The following is a 21,358-nucleotide window of genomic DNA, read 5'->3' as shown; positions in this document are numbered from 1 at the left end:
TTGCCGGGACAACTTATACTGGGTGAGACGATATTATTGAACCTGGGATCTGTGCGATCATATTTATATGAAGCATATTAAAGAGCAAATATCGTTATTTGGTTCATAATGAGGTAATGGTTCTTGTCTGGAGGAGAGAGTCAATTATTTGTTGACTCGAAAGTTGGTTATGAATTCCTACACATCTCCTCCGTCGTGGCAGTATTGCAAGAGTTGGAACAGAACTTATATGAGTCATGAGGTGTGTTGTGAGCATCAGATTCGTGGGATTTCGGCTGTTATTATCAGGGGATGTTATTGCGGTCATGTGAATTATGTGGTGCATGGTGTGGATTCCGTGAAGGCATGCAAAAATGTATTGGTTCATCGTGCAATGATTAATACGGCGTTCGTATGTTGGAAACAAGCCTGGCAGAGAATTTAAAATGTTATAATTTGGTTGTAAGGCTGATTTGACTAAATAAAAAGGGAGAATCTTCATATTTGCTCGAGATAATGTGCTCAACTGAATTGTGGTATCACAGGTAGGTGAACGAGGTGTTCAACAATGATTTCGGACATCTCCAGAGCAATTCTTAGTACGTTCGCGGACGAACGTATGTTTAAGTGGGAGAGAATATAACGACCTGACCGGCCGTTTTGAGCTCTAGCACGTCATTTGGCGGTTTGAGACCTTGAGTGGCTTCATTTCGGTATTATGACTTGTACGTGTGGTCGAAATTGAAATTCGGGAAGTTTGGAGTTGATTTGGAGATAAAATTCTAATTTCAGAAGCTTTAAGTTGGAGGAGTTGGCTCAGGGTTGATTTTTTAGTAAACAACCTCGAGATTAGGATTTGAAGGTTCCAACAGGTTCGTATGATGATTTAGGACTTAGGCATATGCCTGAAGCGGGTTTTGGATGACCTGGGAGCGTTTCGACGCCTATTATGGAAGTTGGTATTTTTGGAAAAATTTCCTAAATTTGAGTTGAAGTGTATTTCAATGTTATTGATGTCCGTTTGGGATTCCGAGTCTGGGAATAGCTCCGTGTGGTGATTCTGGTATTGGGAGCGCGTCCAGATATGGATTTGGAGGTCTGTAGGTCATTTGGCGAAAGTTGGAATTTGAAGGTTTTTGGAAGTTTGACCGGCAGTGGACTTTTTGATATCGGGGTCGGATTCCGATTCCAGAAGTTGGAGTAGGTACGTAATGTCAATTATGACTTATGTTCAAAATTTGAGGTCAATCAGACGTGATTTGATAGGTTTCGACATTGATTGTAGAAGTTTGAAATTTCAAAGTTCATTAAGTTTGACTTTAAGGGTGATTCGTAGTTTTGATGTTATTTGGCGCGATTTTAGGCCTCGACTAAGTTAGTGATGCATTTTGGGACGTGTTGGTATATTTGGTTAAGGTCCGGAGGGCCTCGGGGTGGTTTCCGGTGGTCAACAGATCGACTTTGAGTTTTGTTGTGTTGCTGAAGGGCCTGAGTTCTGGTGTAATCACACCTGCGGAAAAAGGGCCGCAGGCGAGATGTCATAGAAGCGGCAAGGCAAGGGCAGAAGCGAAGTTGGCCAAAAGGCCTGGGGTCGCAGAAGCAGGCACAAACGCGTAGGTGCGCGTGCGCAGATGCGCTTGAGGATCACGGAAGCGGAAGTGCAGATGCGCTGCATGGGGCGCAGATGCGGGGGCTGTTGGGCCGAGCTTGAACCGCACCTGTGATGGAATTTCCGCAGGTGCGGAGCCGCAGGAGCGGCTGATGAACCGCATAAGCGGAAATCGTGGCTGGGCAGTGTTTTCTTTAAAACGAGAGTTAGGTTCAATTTCACTTCATTTTGTCAACGAGAGCTGATTTTGGAGCAGGTTTGGAGTGCCATCTTCATCCTCTATTATGGGTAAGTGCCTTCTTCTCATTTTGGGTTAAATACATGGTTTATATATGGATTTAAATATGAAAATTGGTTGAAATTTGGGATTTGGAAGAACAACCTAGAATTTGGTATTTTTGAATTTTGACCACGAATTTGGGCATGAAAATGGAAATAAATTATATATTTGAGTTCGTGGGGTTTTGGGTAAAGTTGGTCTTCGAAAATTTTCAGAATCCGGGCACGTGGGCCTGATGGCGATTTTTATCGACTTTTCGAATATAGTTGAAAATTATTGTAAATAGGATTATAATGAGTATTAGAGTATATATTTATGAAATTGCTCATTTATTGACTAGTTTTGGAGCGTTGGGCATCAATTTGAGTTGTTTGAAAGGCTTGGGAGCCGGCTATGGAACTTCAGAGCGAGGTAAGTCTCCTTTCTAACCTTGTAAGAGGAAATTAATCCCATAGGTGAAATAATTCAATATGTGCTTCTATTTGTGAGGGCTATGCACGCACGAGGTGACGAGAGTCCGTACGTAGCTGCTAATATGCTTATGTCCAGGTAGTCTAGGACCCAGATCCTGTTATAATTGCGATGCTTGCATCCTACTTGTTAATTTAAATTGCTTAAATCGTATCGAAACTTGGTAAAGGAAATTTAAAAGGTTAAACTCCATTCTTCTTGACCGTAAATGAGAATTTGTATTTCTTGAATAGTTGCCTTAATAAATCTTGAATTTGGTTGTTTTAAATTGTATTTTCTCATTTGTGGAGCTGGCCGAACGCCTCGGCAGGTTAAATAGATGCATAAATGGTTCGCGCCGTTCGACCCTAGTCAATGCATAATTTAAATATTTATGTTGGATCGGGCCGTACGACCTCGACATGATTTGCGGGATGATATATTTTTGGAATTGATAATAATTGAAATGGCCCGAGATACAAAAATTTTAAATGACGAAAAATAAATTTGAAAATTTCTTATGAACAAAAGAATTGTTTACTCATTTCATGATATTGAGCTTACAGCCGTTCTATGTAATCCATGCTTAATTATATCATTGACATTTTATTTATAGCCCATAGTAAGTGTTGAAGTCGACCTCTCGTCACTACTTCTTCGAGGTTAGGCAGGATACTTACTGGATTCACGTTGATTTACGTACTCATACTACACTTGGTGCACATTTTTTGTGCAGGTTCATATATGTTTAGTCGCCTTGTGGGCGTAGAGGCGCGGTTATTGCGGGGACTTAGGTGAGCTGCATTCTATACTATGATCCACAGCCAGCAGAGTCTCCTTCAGAGTCTTTATATTTCTCCTGTCCATATTTGTATTTCGGACAGATGTTGTATTTTACTTTACTTCCTAGTTGATGCTCATGCACTTGTGACACCGGATTTGTGGTGATTATGGGTTGCACTATATTGAAATTGTTATAAAATATTATTATTTACACTGTAGATTCCATCTTTTACTATTTAATTGAAGGAAATATGATTTCAAAAATATTAAAATGAGAACCAAATTAAATACTCCCTCTGTTCCAGTTTATGTGAACCTATTTCCTTTTTGGTCCGTTCCAAAAAGAATGATCCCTTTCTAAATTTGGTAACAATTTAGCTTAAACTTATAATTCTATCCTTAATGAAAGGCTTTTATAACCACACCAATACTCTTGACTCCTTTCTAACTTGTTTAGAACCACAAATTCTAAAACTCTTTATTTTTTCTTAAACTCCGTGCCCAGTCAAACATGTTCACATAAATTAGAATAGAGGGAGTATTTTGTTTTTGGCTTGCCTGACAGCGGTGTTCGGCGCCATCATGACCTTTAATGGATTTTGGGTTGTGACATTCCTCACTTTCACAAAGTAGTCACATGCATGCACAAAGTACTATAGGTTTGCCCATTATGTAAACCTTTACTAATGTAGGCTTGCTCGATCTAAAATGAAGTAGAACTTTTTCATGGTTGTAACGTGAGCTAAGGGACATGTAGGATATGTTTTGGAATAGTGACTAACCCTCCTAAGCACGTTAACACATTACATATTTCTTTAAGTGCAAATTCTTCAACACAATATCACCCCCCAAATATTCTCTTTCTTTAAGCACTACTTTAATTTATACCCACTAGCAAGGACAAGATATACTTATTTTTCGTTGCTACATATTATTTTTTTTCTTTTCTATAATTTCTGCTAGTGGTGTATTCTTTACAATGCAAGTGCACCTTTCTTTCTTTCATTGGTTCCACTCAAAAGCCACTCAAGTTCCCTCCTTACTTCTTCCTCTAGCGATTAAAGTTCTTTAAGAGATACAAGGATCAAAACAATGATAATTAAGAATAAAGGGATATAGGCTTGTAATGTGGTTACCAAATAAAAGTCCATAGGCTCAAAAGGGTTAACTAGGGATAATTTTATTTGTGGTAAGCATTAAGCTCCCAATAAGATCAAAGAAAGCCTAAAATCATTTTTCAAACCGAGCATTACCTAAAATTTTGCCTCAACTCACATGCCGGGCAAGTTATAGACTCAAATGCAATAACATGGACTACACAATTTTTCACCACACATAGCATATGACTCACTAAGGACTGTTTCATTCCGACTCTAAAAGAATTATAAGTATTTACGGATCCACAAAATATTAAGAATTAAGCACAAAGGGAACAAAAGCCGAGAAAACGAGACATAGGCATTAATAAACGTGCTATATAATTCACCAAGGCATCATAAGCAATTTAAAAACATAAGAAAGATACTACACATGCCAAAGTCTAAATATACTACCATCAAATAAGTCAAATGCGCCTAGAAATTTCATCTTATCCCTCCTTTTATTTCTACATCCTAATCTACTCTAAAAATAAAAAACTACAACCCGGTTCAAACTACATCCATGGAAAAAAACGGAGGTACAAAGAAAAACCACGGAGAATTATTACTACCTACAAAAATTAAAAAGACATATTTGTAGATTTTTCTGTTTTCTAATTTTTTTTTTGGGGGGGGGGGGGGAGGGGGGGTTATTTAGACTTTACTCCCTCAAGAAAACTGTCTAGGAGATCTATCATTGGGAAAAGTCCAATCTTTTTCTATTTCTCTAAAAATATTTCTTCAATTAAACTAACACAACTAAAGTAGCATAGAAAGTCACCTAGACAATCTCTGCACCCCATACTTAAATTATGCATTATCCCAGTGCACACCATAACTAATAAGAGGGTAAAAGAAACTCCCTGATAGGCCAAAGGCTGAATCATTAATAGCTCATGGGATACTAAAACTTCTCCCAGGAATTTTCCTATGTGCGGGCACTCCACATGTAACGACCCGACCGGTCTTTTTGATCTCTAGCATGCCGTTTGGCGTTTTTAGGAGTTGATTTGGAAGAAAAATTCTCAATTCAGAAGTTTTAAGTTGAAAGAGTTGACCAAGGTTTGACTTTTGAGTAAACGACCTCGGAATCGGTATTAAAGGTTCCAATAGGTTCGTATGATGATTTTGGACTTGGGTGTATGTTCGGGTTAAGTATCGAATTGTCCGGGAGCATTTTGGCGTTGATTGTGGAAAACTGGCATTGTGAAGGTTTTAGAATTTCCTAAGTTCGAGTTAAAGTAGAATTTGGTGTTATTGATGTCCGTTTGGGATTCCGAGCCTTGGAATAGGTTCGTATTGTGATTTGTACTTGTACGCAAGGCGTCATTTCAAAATGTTTACGTGTGATTCGGACGCGTTCGACGAAGGATGCAGGTTTAAAAGTTAAGAGAGTTTAAAAAATTGAGTTTGATCCTTAATTCTTGATTTTGATGTTATAATTTATGTTCCGAGCCTTCGAACAAGTTTAAATAGGGTATATAAACTTGTTAGAATGATTGAACGGGGTTCCTCGGACCTCGGGTGAGTTTTGGAGTGGTTTCAGACCACCTTTAGGCCATTTGGAACTGCTGATAACTGGTGTAGGAGGTGTGCTATGCGATCGCGGAGGTCGGGGCCATGATCGCGAAGAGTAAAGTGCAATCCAGGCCATATGAATCGTGATCGCGGAAGGAAGGGTCGCGATCGCGATAGCGTAGAAGGAATTTCTGCTAACAATGGTCTGACTTCGGGAGCTTATATCTTACAATCTATAAGTAAACAAGGATGAAAGTTGTAGCCCTTTGAATCTAGTTATCAAAAAATCAAACCATGTATCATTTGTACTTTTGTAAAAACCCTTATGGCCATTATACCGAAAGGTATCTGTGAAGAAGAAAATAAAATTTGTACATCGCGATCGCCTGATTTTGGCCGTGATCGTGATGAAGGAAATGATGCTGGGACTTTTGTTAACCGTGATCGCATGGGTGATGACCGTGATCGCCAAGGAGGAGGCCTGATAGGTGTATTAAACATCTAATTTCGGGATTTTGAGCTCATTTCTTCACTTTTAAGTTCTTGGAGAACATGTGGGGAGATTTGAGGCTATTCTTGAAGATCGTCTTTGCCATATATCATGAGGTAAGTTATTACTACTTGTTTTAAGATAAATACATGGATTATATTTGGATTTAAATATGGAATTTTGTAGAAATTGTGGGATTTGGAAGAAAACCTAGAATTTGGTATTTTTGGATTTTGACCACGAAATTGGGTATGCAATTAGAAATACATTATATATTTGAGTTCGGTATTATGGGTAATGTTTATCTTCAAATATTTTTGAAAAACCGGCACGTGGGCCCAACGGTTGACTTTGTTGACTTTTGGAGCGAAGTTGGGAATTGTTATAAGTTGTTTAATTATGAGTGTTGGAGTATATTTTTATTTGTTTTCATGATTGTTTGACTAATTTCGGATCGATGGGCATTAGTTTGAGGTGATAGTGAGGCGATGGAGCCGGTTATGAAACTTCGGAGCGAGGTAAGTCTCCTGTCTAACCTTGTGAAGGGAAAATTATCCCATAGGTGTTATATTGGTTGTGTGCTACATGTTGTGGGAGCTACGCACGTATGAGGTGACGAGTGTCCGTGCGTATGCTAGAATTCCTTATTATGTCCAGGTAGACTTAAACTCACGCCATGCTTTACTTATACTATTTGAGTTATTATTGTCTGTTTAATTTCTTTAATTCACATTATGACATGAGACTAGACTCGCGTAGAAGAATGGACTCGTTATTTTAGATATTTGATGAGCTACTTGATTAGCCATAGAAATTGTACCTCCCGTACATATTTCTCCCATGTTGTACGTATTCATCGGAAAGTATTCTTGAATTTTATAACTCATTCGTATATTCGTGAGTTGGGTCAAAGACTCGTAAACACTTCATATTCTTATGGGATCGGGCCGTTTGCCTCGGCAGTTCTATGAAACACTCTTATGGGATCGGGTCATTCGCCTCGGCAGTTCTATGAAACACTCTTATAGGGTCGGGTCGCTCGCCTCGGCAGAATCGTGCGAAATACTTGATAAGGAGTCCGCGTACTTATGAGTTTTCCTAACTTGAGATATCGTTGATTTGGTGTTTACCATTACATATTCCATTTGAGAGGTATCCGGTATTTTAGGACTTTGTGTTTATTATTCAACTATATACCGTATTATTTTCCTATATCTGTACTCATTGTTTACTTACCATGTTTCATACTTGTCTACTTATTTATATTTTATTTACTGGACCACGAGTAAGTGTCAATGTCGACCCCTCGTCACTACCTCTTTATGGTTAGGCTAGATACTTACTGGGTACACATTAATTTACGTACTCATACTGTACTTTTGCACTAAATTTGCAGGATCTGACAGGTTCATTCGGTGGTCATTTGGGTGCATAGGCGAAACTGCTGAGGGGACTTTATGGTGAGTTGCATTCCATGCTACGATTCGCAGCACACAGAGTTTTTATTATAATTATTTACTTTATCTTGCCTATCTTGTATTTCAGACAGATGTTGTATTGTTATTATAATTCCTAGTAGATGCTCATGCACTTGTGACACTGGGTTTTAGGATGCTCTAAAATTTATTTGTGGTTTTGCTTAGCATTGAAATACTTTTATTATTATTTCTACTTAAATTGTACGTTTCCATGATTTCAATGCACTAGGTTCAGTGGGTTGAGATTGTTACGGTGTTCGTATGTTGGAATCAGGTCTCGTGGAGAATTCCGGATGTTGGAATTTGGTTATAAGGCTTGTTAGCTAAGGTAAAAGGGAGGATCTTCAGTTTGGCTTGAGCTAATGTGCTCACGTGGGTTGTGGTGGCACGAGTAGGTGCACGAGGTGTCAAACAATGATTTTGGACAACTGTGGAATGGTTCTTGGCACGTTCGAGGACGAATATATGTTTAAGTGGGGAAGAATGTAACGACCCGACCGGTCGTTTTGAGCTCTAGCACGCCGTTCGACCGTTTGAGGCCTTGAGTAGCTTCGTTTCATGTATTATGACTTGTACGTATAGCCGTATTTTAATTTCAGGAAGTTCGGAGTTGATTTGGAAGGAAAATTCTCAATTCGGAAGTTTTAAGTTGAAAGATTTGACCAAGGTTTGACTTTTGAGTAAACGACCTCGGAATTGGGATTTGAAGGTTCCAATAGGTTCGTATGATGATTTTGGACTTGGGCGTATGTTCGGGTTAAGTGTCGCATGGTCTAGGAGCATTTCGGCATTGATTGTAGAAAGCTGGCCTTTTAAATGTTTTAGAATTTCCTAAGTTCGAGTTGAAATAGACTTTGGTGTTATTGATGTCCGTTTGGGATTTCGAGCCTTGGAATAGGTTCATATTGTGAGTTGTACGCAAAATTTGGTGTCATTCCGAAATGTTTACGTGTGATTCGGATGCGTTCGACGAAGGATGAAGGTTTAAAAGTTAAGAGAGTTTAAGAAATTGAGTTTGATCCTTAATTCTTGGTTTCGATGTTGTAATTTGTGTTTCGAGCGTTCGAAGAAGTTTACATAGGGTATATAAACACTTTAGAATGATTGAACGGGGTTCCTCGGACTTCGGGTGAGTTTTGGGGTGGTTTCGGACCACATTTAGACCTTTTGGAACTATTGATAATTGGTGTCGGAGGTGTGCTATGAGATCGCGGAGGTCTGTGCCGCGATCACGAAGAGTAAAGTGCAATCCAGGCCTTGTGATCGCCAAAGGAAGGGTCGCGATCGCGTAGAAGGAATTTTTGCCGACAATGGTCTGACTTCGGGAGCTTATATCTTGCAATTTATAAGAAATTTGGAGATGATACAAGAATGAGAGTTGTAGCTCTTTGACTCTAGTTATCCAAAAATTAAATAGTTTATCATTTGTAATTTTTGAAAAAACTTTATGGCCATTATACTGAAGGGTGTTTGTGAAGAAGAAAATAAAATTTGTACATCGCGATCGCGTTGAAGGAAACGATGCTGGGACTTTTGTTAACCGTGATCGCATGGGTGATGACCGTGATCGCCAAGGAGGAGGCCTGATAGGTGTATTAAACATCTAATTTCGGGATTTTGAGCTCATTTCTTCACTTTTAAGTTCTTGGAGAACATGTGGGGAGATTTGAGGCTATTCTTGAAGATCGTCTTCGCCATATATCATGAGGTAAGTTATTACTACTTGTTGTAAGATAAATACATGGATTATATTTTGATTTAAATATGGAATTTTGTAGAAATTGTGGGATTTGGAAGAAAACCTAGAATTTGGTATTTTTAGATTTTGACCACGAAATTGGGCATGAAATTAGGAATAAATTATATATTTGAGTACGTGGTGTTATGGGTAATGTTTATCTTTGAATATTTTCGGAATCCGGGCACGTGGGCCCGAGGGTTAACTTTGTTGACATTTCGAGCGAAGTTGAGAATTGTTATAAATTGATTAATTATGAGTGTTGGAGTATATTTTTTATTGGTTTTCTTGATTGTTTGACTAGTTTCGGATCGATGGGCATTGGTTTGAGGTACTAGTGAGGCGATGGAGCCGGTTATGGAACTTCGAAGGGAGGTAAGTCTCCTGTCCAACCTTGTGATGGGAAAATTACTCATAAGTGTTATATTGGTTGTGTGCTACATGTTGTGGGAGATACACACGTATGAGGTGACGAGTGTCTGTGCGTATGCTAGAATTCCTAATTATGTCCGGGTAGACTTAAACTCACGTTATGCTTTAATTGTACTATTTGAGTTATTATTGCATGTTTAATTGCTCTAATTCGCATTATGACATGAGACTAGACTCGCATAGAGTATTGGACTTGTTATTTTAGATATTTGACGAGCTACTTGATTAGCCATATAAATTGTACCTCCCTTACGGATTTCTCCCGCGTTGTACGTATTCATCGTAAAGTTTTCTTGAATTTCATAACTCACACGTATATTCGTGAGTGGGGTCAATGACCCGTAAATGCTTTATATTCTTATGGGATCGTGGCATTCGCCTCGGCAGGATATCGTAACACATTCTTATGGGATCGGGTCGTTCGCCTTGGCAGGATATTGTAGCACACTCTTATGGGATTGGGCCGTTCGCCTCGACAGGATATTGTAACACAGTCTTATGGGATCAGGCCGTTCGCCTCGACTGGATATTGTAACATACTCTTATGGGATTGGGCTGTTAGCCTCGACAATTCTATGAAACACTCTTATGGGATCGGGTTGTCACCTCACCAGTTCTATGAAACACTTTTATAGGGTCGGGATGCTCGCCTCGACAAAATTGTGCGAAATACTTGATAAGGAGTCCGCGTACTTATGCGTTTTCCAAACTTGAGATACCGTTGATTTGGTGTTGACCATTACATATTCCATTTGGGAGGTATCCGGTATATGAGGATTTTGTGTTCACTGTTCAGCTGTAGACCGTATTATTTGCCTATATCTGTACTCATTGTTTACTTACCATGTTTCATACTTGTCTACTTATTTATATTTGATCTACTGGACCACTGGTAAGTGTCAATGTCGACCACTCGTCACTACCTATTCGGGGTTAGGCTAGATACTTACTGGGTATGCGTTGATTTACATACTCATGCTGCACTTTTGCACTAAGTGTGATAGATCTGGCAGGTTCATTCGGTGGTAATTTGGGCGAATATGCACAACTGCTGAGGGGACTCTATGGTGAGTTGCATTCCATGCTACGATTCGCAACACACATAGTTTCTATCATAATTATTTACTTTATCCTGTCTATCTTGTATTCCAGATAGATGTTGTATTATTATTGTACTTTCTAGTAGATGTTCATGCACTTATGACACTAGGTTTTGGGACGTTCTAAAATTTATTTGTTGTTTTGCTTAGCATTGAAACGCTTTTATTATTATTTCTACTTAAATTGTAAGTTTCCATGATTTCAATGCGCTAAATTTTCTATTTGATAAAAATTCACGATTTTGAAAATGATAAAAGGAATAATTATGTTGGTAGTTCACCATTGGCTTGCCAAATGGTGACATTGAGTGCCATCACGACCTATATTGAGATTTGGGTCGTGACTCTGACTTGTTGCATCATTCCAATAACTTTGCTTTCCATGCTCTTAAAAAATAAAATAAAAAGACTACACTACAAAATAAAACAAAAAAATAATTAAAATAATAATAATAAAAGAAAGCAGTAAAGTTGGGTTGCCTCCCAACAAGCGCCTGATTTAACGTCGCGGCACGACGGGAATCAATTTTTGCCTCCACCTCGAGCTTATAAATTGAACCCTCAATTTGGCTTCAAGTTTTCGGTTATGCTCCAGGGGTGGTGGAACAAATCTAATTGGCCCCAAGAAATATTGTAATATTTTGTGCTTCTTCGCCTTTACATGAGGTGTGTAATACTGACTTACTGGAAAAAATAATTCCAGAATGTAGGCACCTTGACGAGCGCAAAACACACATTTAAATTATGCTCGCTAATCAAAGATAATATAGTATAATATCGTATCCACATGAATTGGATTTAAATAGTATTCTTGTAGTTTCTAGCTTGATTGCTATCTAGGAGGATAAACAGTTGAGATTTATATGATTACTACTTAAAATTAACTCAAAATCTAAAGCTATTGACTAGTGACTATCGAGACAAGGAATAAGTAAATAAGTTTAATAGTGGGAGAAGATAGGGTTTTGACTGGATAGGTGTAAGATAATTGTTTGGGATCTAACTCTAGATAATTCACTTCTAATATTCAAGTGAGGCTCTCGAATTCACTCAATTATTAGTTCAAACGTTCAGTAGAAACTCCTCTCTCGATTAAGTCTCAACCTCACAAGATGAACCAAATTAAGCACTGTGAAGATATGCGAGAATACATAGTGGATTGGTCCTTAGGAAAACCTCTTTTGATTATTCTCCTAACTAAGTTTAATCAATGATTCAACTAGACTCTTTTCGATTACTTAGTAGAACCTATGAACTCAACCAACAATATAATGCAAAGATATCACAAGTTATGCCTCTCTCGATTACATGAACTAGTAAATATAGTTTCAACAATTAAATCCTCCAAACGATTCAATACATAAAACTAGAGTTATAATCCACAAACAATCAGCAATACACCAAATCCATCATACTTTTAAGGGAACTACTCCATATACATGGAGAAATTCATCACAAATATAATTAAAGTATAGGAAAACATAGATTCGATCCAAACTTGGGTCTTGAGTGAGAAAGGAATGATGAAATCCTTGTGCTTGTGTTCTTCCAACTCCACCTTAGCCTCCTTAGGTCGATAGCATGTCAAAAGTCCAGAAAATAACGTTTTTCCATGTATTAATACCAAGTATGGTCTGGCCCAGACGAAACCACCCTTTCCTAGCCGAAATAGGAAAATAGCTCTGGGAAAATTGTACAGGCGCACCGCATGGGGCGACGCACCACGCGGGGAATTGGTGGAGATATCCAGAGAGCTCAACAGTTGTTAGGCAGCAGGAATTGCACTGCTGCGGCACACCACGCACCGCCCCACATACCGCAGTAGTGTAAATTACTCAGTGTTCGGCTTCAATTTGATTTTTTATGCCCAGACATGGTCTTCAACCCCCGAACACGATTCCGACTTAATCTCTTGGGCTTTTACTTAGACTTTAAAGCTCCAAATAGCTCCAATTAGCTCCACAACATCTACATAGCTCGGAATCACTCCTACAAGGCATGAAACACACAACCAGTGCAAAACACTACCATTTAAAGCTCAATAGAAGTAAAGTGCACTGAATTAGAGTGCAATTAGCGACTAAAATACAGATTATAGCTTGCCATCAACACCCCACACTTAAACTGTTGCTCGTCCTCAAGCAATCAAACTACACTTCATATAGACACAGCCTTTTTAAACAACTCTCCTAACCCATCACACCAAGAGTAATTAAAACAGATTAAGCACAATACCGTAGCATCCTCGCCTCAAGATTTGACTCAAAAGCACTACCCATTTTTCATAACCCGCTCATTTACTCTAACACAGAGGTCAACGACATTGCCTTTCCTTCATGAATCAAGTGCCCTCACACAATAATAGAGATTAGTTCCACACACAATAAAATTTAAGAACAACGAGGACTCAAGTTAGAAAGAATTCACTCTCTCTTAAAAGTAACATTCATATGCCATAAAAGAAGTACCATAGGCTTGCCCATAGTGTACTACTCTACTAATAGAGCTCATTCAATCAAGGATCAAGTGAGATTTTAATTGGTTGTAATGTAGGCTGCGGGATGGGTGGGATACATTTGGATATAAGAGTGACTACACCTCCCTAAGCACTTTAATACATACACTTAACCGTTCAAAACCCCACACTTATGTCAAACCATAACTCCACCTTCACATCAATATACATTAACTCCCTACTTCTTTAAGCATAAATACATCAAGAGTCACCACTATCAAGGAATATTTTGCATAATAATACAACTATTTTTCCTTTTCTTTTTCAATTCAAGTGGTTCTTACTTTTTCAAAATAGTGCACCTTTCTCTTTATTTCAATAAACACTCAAAAGTCAAACCAACACCACACACTTCAACTTTTACAAAGTTCATGACAAATTCAAGTGCTTACGAGAGGTAAATGGTTCAAATAAATGGTCAATTCAAATAAATGGGTAAGGCTTGTAATGTGGTTGCCAAAGAAATAGGATTACAGGCTCATAGGGTTAACTAAGATACATAACAATTAGGTGGGTAAAAGTCTATAACTATCTCAACAAAGAAATGCCTATATCACTTACTAGACTGAATAAAACTACTATTTTTCTTTGCAAACACACGGGGCAAGTTCTAGACATCAAATATAATGCACATAATACACAAAACCTCACACACACATGGCACATAACTCACTCAGGATCGAACTCATCAAGACACTCTAGTCAACGCAGTTAAGCAAAGTTAAGATCATAGAATTTAAGGTACTTATACAAGAGTCAAAAATTGAGCCTAAGAGTCATAACTAAAGTACTCACGTTTCTCAAGGTATAATAAAGTCAAGCGATATTGCCTTCAATTAAAATCATAGAACAATGTTTCCTACTCCTAAAAAAATAAAAAACTAACTACACCCGATTCAAACAAAACCCTTGAAAAAGAACCGCAACACAAAGAAAAACCAAGGGGGACTTGTTACGCTACCTAACAAAATAAATTCTTTTTTCTCTTTCTTTCGACTTTCATCCCTCAAGAAACCTGTCGATGATATCCATAGTCGAGAAAAATCGAAAACTTTAAATATTTGTTTCTAAACGTTTTCTATCTCTAACTCCTACAACTAACAAAATGAAAACTAAAAATATACATACATACATACATACATACATACATACATACATACATACGTACAAATATCTCTTACCCCACACTTTACATTGTGGCATGTCCCCATGACACACAATTAAAAAGCACAAGGTAAAGGAAACTTCCCAGAATATCTAGTCGGGGTCTGAGTCGAAGTCGGGCTTCATTCCTCGCGCCCAAACTAATACAACCATCCATGCAGACAACTTCTTCTCAGCCTTCTTGGGGTACACCCCACACTTATCTTTCTCACTCACGGCAGCCTTCTCTTTCGAGGCCTTCACTTTCCACTTAACACTCGCAGTTGGTTTTTTCTTTTGTGCCCCCTTTTCTACATCCATCTTAAAACTCACAGTCTCCTCACCCACTCTAAGCATGAGTTTTCTCTTTTATATATCTAATATTACTCTGCCCTTTGCTAAGAATGGTGTTCCTAGGATGAGGGGGACCTCCTTGTTTTTCTCCATATTCACCACTATAAAATCCATAAAAAATACGATCTTATCCACCGAAACTAACACATCTTCCACTATCCCCTCGGGTATTATAAGTCGTTTGGTCTGCTAGCTCCAAGGATATTTGTGCCGACCTTTTCTCTCCAATCTCCTTCTCCCGTTTCCTGTAAATAGATAGAGATATTAAATTAATTGAGGCACTAGAATCACATAAAGACTTATCAAAATTAATAGTTCCTAAAGAGCAAGGTATAGTAAAACTCCCTGGATCTCCAAACTGTTATGGGAGTTTATTTTGTAATATCGCACTGCAATGCTCTGTGAGCTTGACCACTGAGGTCTCCTCTACTTTTCTCTTCTTCGTAAGGATCTCTAACAAGAATTTAGCATAAGAAGGCATTTGTTAGAGCACTTCTGTGAATGGTAAGTTTACATGAACCTGTTTCAGCATATCCAAAAATCTCTCAAACTACTTGTCCATATTTTCTCTACATAGCTTTTGAGGGAAAGGTAGTGCACGCATATGCTTGCTCTCCTCATATTACTCCCTTCTCGATTTTTCTTCCTTCTTCTTTTTATCAGTTTTTATTGGGACTTTCTTCTTCTTGTCCTCATCACTTTTTAGCTGCTCCCCACTTTCTTTTTCAAGTCTCACATCTTTTTGGATCAGGGTAGGATCTTTCAACACTTGCCCACTTCTCAAGGTTACAACATTCACTATTTTTTTGGGATTTCTTTCAGTATCACCAGGGAGAGTGCCCGGAATCCTCTCAGATAATATTATTGCAATCTGTCCCACTTGCTTCTCTAAATTTCGTATTGCTGCCCCTTGTACTTCAAATCTTTCATCAGTTTTCACAATGAAGGCCTTTATGAGATCTTCCAGATTAGGCTGATTGGGCTGTTGAGGCTGAAACTGATGCCTCAACTGATTTATAAAACCATGATCTCCTTGTACCTGAAATCTGGGGTTGTTTTATTGCCATGCATTAGCGGTACCCCCAGGCGAACTCCATGAAAAACCGGGGTGCTTCTGACCCATGGCATTAAAAGTACAATTTCCCACATCATTCACTTCCTCAGTTTAGACTTGACACTCATGAGTAGGGTGTCCTCAGCATTCACTTCCTAATAGCTGCTTCCTCAGCATCTCCTGCAGCTATTTCTCGTTGTTGGGCTGCCTCTCTTGCAGCCAAATCTACATTATCATCACCGTTTCCATCCATAGTTTCTTTGGTTGAGGACTGCCCAACCTTTTCTAACATCTCGGTGAGATTTCTTTCCTTCCTCAACTGTCACAGTTGTTTTTCTATCTCTGGCTTGTATGGTAGCACTTCTTTCGCAGAAGCTCGAGTCATGCACCAATCTTAACCTATAACCTGCGCACAGTCAAAGAACACCAAACGTAAAAAGGGAAAAAAATTAAAAGATAAAAAAATTCCTGAATTAGCACAACATACTATTTCAAACACAAAAAAAAAAAAAAATTTTAAAAAACTATTTCAAAAACTATTGATTGCCAATCCCACGGCAACGACGCCAAAATTTAACGAGCGCAAAAACACACTTAAATCATGCTCTCTAATCAAAGATAATATAGTATAATATCATATCCAAATGGATTGGATTTAAACAATATTCTTGTAGTTTCTAGCTTGATTGCTATCTGGGAGGATCAGCAGTTGAGATTTATATGATTACTACTTAAAATTAACTCAAAATCTAAAGCTATTGACTAGTGACTATCGAGACAAGGAATAAGCAAATAAGGTTATCAGTGGGAGAAGATAGGGTTTTGACTGGATAGGTGTAAGATAATTGTTTGGGATCTAACTCTAGATAATTCACTTCTAATGTTCAAGTGAGGCTCTCGAATTCACTCAATTATTAGTTCAAACATTCAGTAGAAAGTCCTCTCTCGATTAAGTCTCAACCTCACAAGATGAACCAAATAAAGCATTGTGAAGATATGCGAGAATGCGTAGTGGATTGGTCCTTAGGAAAGCATTTTTTGATTATTATCCTAACTAGGTTTAATCAATGATTTAACTAGCCTCTTTCGATTACTTAGTACAACCTATGAACTCAACCAACAATATAATGCAAAGATATCACTAGTTATGCCTCTCTCGGTTACATGAACTAGTGAATATAGATGCAACAATTAAATCCTCCAAATGATTCAATACATAAAACTAGAGTTATAATCCACAAACAATCAACAATACACCAAATCTGTCAAACCCTAAAGGGAACTACTCCATATATATAGAGAAATTCATCACAAATATAATTAAAGTATAGGAAGACATAGATTCGATCCAAACTCGGATTTTGAGTGAGGAAGGAATGATAAAATCCTTGTGCTTATTTTCTTCCAATTCCTCCTTAGAATCCTTAGGTCGAAAGTATGTTAAAAGTCTAGAAAATAACATTTTTCCATATATTAATACCAAGTATGGTCGGGCCTGAACGAAACCACCCTTTCCTAACCGAAATAGGAAAATAGCTATGGGAAAATTGCACATGCGCTCCACATGGGGTGACGCACCACACGGGGCATTAGGGGGGATATCCAGAGAGCTCAACATTTGTCACGCAACAGGAATTGCACTGCTCTGGTGCCCTATGCGCCGCAGTAGTGTAAATTCCTTAGAATACGGCTTCAACTTGATTTTTGATGCCATACGTGGTCCGCGACCCCTGAACACGATCCCGACTTAATCCCTTGGTCTTTTACTCAAACTTCAAAGCTCCAAATAGCTCGAATTAGCTCCATAACATCTACATAGCTTGGAATTACTCCTACAAGGCATAAAACACACAATAAGTGCAAAACACTACCAATTAAAGCTCAACACAAGTAAAGTGCTGTGAATTAGAGTGAAACAAGCGACTAAAATACGGATTATAGCCTACCATCACACCTTATTCCTCATTCTTGACTCCTTAATTGGCTCAAATGACTCTATTTTTATATCATCATCTAAGCACAATGTGAAAAAAATACTTAGAGTAAGGACAAATGCGCTCAAACTGAAAATTTACAGGCTCATTCACACCCTCTTCATGACACAAACTAGAGTCAACTAAAGTTGCATCTTCAATATTCTCGGTTGACTCTAGTACTACTACTTCAACATGGGCATCCTCAAATTCTAGTTGGATAGATTATTGGTGTTCTACTCTGACCTCCTCCACTAGCACCTCAATTTTTATATCTAATTCACGCTATTCTTGGCTACTATCCACAATATTGGCTTGTTGAGCATTAAAATCTTTAACCAATTGATTCACTTGAGTCTTCAAGTTGTGAATAGTTTCCTTTTGCCTTTTTATATGCAATTGTCTTTTATTATTTTGTTCTACAAGGCACTTTAACATATCTTTGATATTTTTCAGGTCAGCTTTCCCTAGTTCTTTGTTCCTATTAACTTCACAAGAAAAAGTAAAACCGTCATAATAAGGGGTTGAGAGCGGATAAGAAATATAAGCACAACCATATAGATGACCATTTTGACCACTACACATAGTATATATATTTCACACATAAGATTTAGTTGGTGCACATAACTCGCTCCCGCGAACACTTAGATAATTTTTCCACGGGTAATTTTCTTCACAATATGCATAAGGATGATCAGAAGTAGAATTACCAACATTAAAACTCTCAAAATTTCATGATTCCATGTTTCTCAAATCAAAAAGTAAAATAATATAAAATACAATAAAATAAAAATTCAAACTTAAATCCTAGAAATATTTAGGGTGCAACTACACCGTTAGTTCTCAGCAATGGTACCGAAATTTGATCACACCCAACTTTAGTCCTAAATAGGATAAGCGGTCGCTGCAAATATAATCTGGTCTAAGACTCTGGAATCAAATCCCACAAAGAACTAAGGCTTAGCTACATCTGCTCAACATCACTAAGAAGACAAGCTCGAATAATTTTTAAGTTATAAAGAATGTGATTTTTAATTCTAAGCTAATTAACTAACAAATATAGAAAGCAGTAAAAATCTCAATTAACAAGGATGGAATTGAAGACAAGATTAAGGAGGTCTAGAGTTATGATTTCCCCAATTATTGGAATCTTTCCCGCTACATCTCCTATAATATCGCCTAAGTATTCTCTACCGACCGTGTGTACTTCGGGTCTCGTAATTCTCTTCCGATCAACTACCATAATTTACTAGACGTATTCTTCCAAACTACGCTAGCTGGCACTAGTTCACCGCTCACTAAGATTACACCAAGGTTTCGTTATTCCTATTACCACCTTTAAACCCTCTGTATTGATTCCTCACATACGTTAGGAGTGATGTTATTCAATAACTACCTAAATGTGTACTCTTTTCCAAGCAGTACACACTAAATAAGCATAGTTAATTGATGGTCATTCAATCAACAACAATTAACATGTAGTTGAACAAGTACATAAATCCAACAACTCTATTATATAAAAATATAACAAGAATTTATCTTACAAAAGGTTCCATCAAAACCCTAGATAACAAATTAGCTATACATAGTAGTATGCAAAACTACAATACTAGAATTCATAATCAATAGTGGAAATAGGAAGAAGAAAGTGAAACTGAGTATTTAGGGAGTATTTATAGGCTAAGGTCGAAGTCTCCAAATCTAAAACTGAGTAGGAAATAATTTATTCGCGGACTCGGGGACCAGGCTATAAGCCTGGCGAGGCCTGGACTGTAGCGCGTCATAAGCCAAGCGAAGCTTGGTCTAAAGCCTGGTGGAGCTCGCTATAAGCCAGGCGAGGCGAGGTCTATAGCGAGGACCAGTATGATATAGAGCTGGCGACGCCTGGCCTGGTGCCAGGCTTGGGTACTTCGTGCTTTTGTGCTCTTTTCTTGTATTTTCGTCCTCTTTTCGTGCAACCTTTACTCGTCTTTGTCTTCCGATGCTCCAAACAATATAATATAGCTCAAATATCACACAATTAACTGTAAAACGTAAACTTAATTCATACCAGGATCTTGAACATGATAATCTTACAGAAAATTGTTACAGAAAACATACCTGAATCGTAAGCCATTATCACGAAGTGGAAGCATAAATTGGAATTGGTTTCTCGCCCTTTGCCTTAAATTTCATTACCGCCAACTTTAGTGATGGAATATAGAATAGAACAATACGGTGTCCCTAATGGATGGGGAGAGGACCAATTTATAGAGGTTCTCACTTAATCCGGTACATCCATCAAGTAACCGATCGGATGGATGAGATTTGCTCTTTAATTAAATATTAATTACGGGCTTTAAACCTATTGGGCTACCAATATACGTAGGAAAATCTTACATTCTCTCACTAGGCCCAATAATTACATAATATTAATATTTAATAATATAAACATTAGTTGCGCATAAACAAATCTCTTCTATAATGTCCATCATAAATACCATAATACTATAAATTACTAAATGTGAGTTATGGCGGTTACATATAATTTGTCTACATATTTCCTTCCATATTCTACAACATTAGCAACTCATCACACCAGGTCCATAAGCTATAAAATATTATGGTCCACAATAATGTCTCATTGAGACTTATCCTGTAATATCTCAAAACAATAATGTGCACCCTATTATGATAAATAGAAAATCATTAATGTATATCAGAAACACATAAATGAGCTCACAGTGTCAAAACATCATAAATACATTAGTCATAAATACATCCAAGACCCATTTTATGTACATGTTATTTAAATATCTTTGGCTGTAAACCTTTCGTTAACGGATCTGCAATCATGAGATCAGTTCTAATATGCTCAAGTGACACTCTTTGTTTCTGAACTTCCTCCTTGACAGCAAAGTATTTTAATTCTATAGGTTTGGCACCTTTGGAGTACTTATCGTTCTTAGAGAAGAACACCGCTGCAGAATTATCACAGTAAATGTTTAGCGGCTTGGTAATGGTGTCAACAACTCCAAGTCCTAAAATAAAGTTTCGCAGTCATAATGCATGAATTGTGACTTCAAAACATGCCACAAATTCTTCTTCCATCGTGGATGTAGCAATGACAGACTGTTTGGCACTCTTCCACGATATTTCTCCTTCAGCCAATTGGAGCAAATAACTGAACGTGGACTTTCTAGTGTCAATACATCCAGAGAAATCTGAATCCGAGTATCCAACAACTTCCAAATGCTTGGATATCCTATACATGAGCATGTAATCCTTCGTTCCTTTCAGGTACCTCAAGACTTTCTTTGCAGCTTTCCAGTGATCAATTTCTG

Source organism: Nicotiana tabacum, chromosome 9 (assembly GCF_000715075.1).
Source record: "Nicotiana tabacum cultivar K326 chromosome 9, ASM71507v2, whole genome shotgun sequence".
Classification (NCBI taxonomy): Eukaryota; Viridiplantae; Streptophyta; class Magnoliopsida; order Solanales; family Solanaceae; genus Nicotiana; species Nicotiana tabacum.
This window is presented reverse-complemented; position numbering follows the sequence as displayed.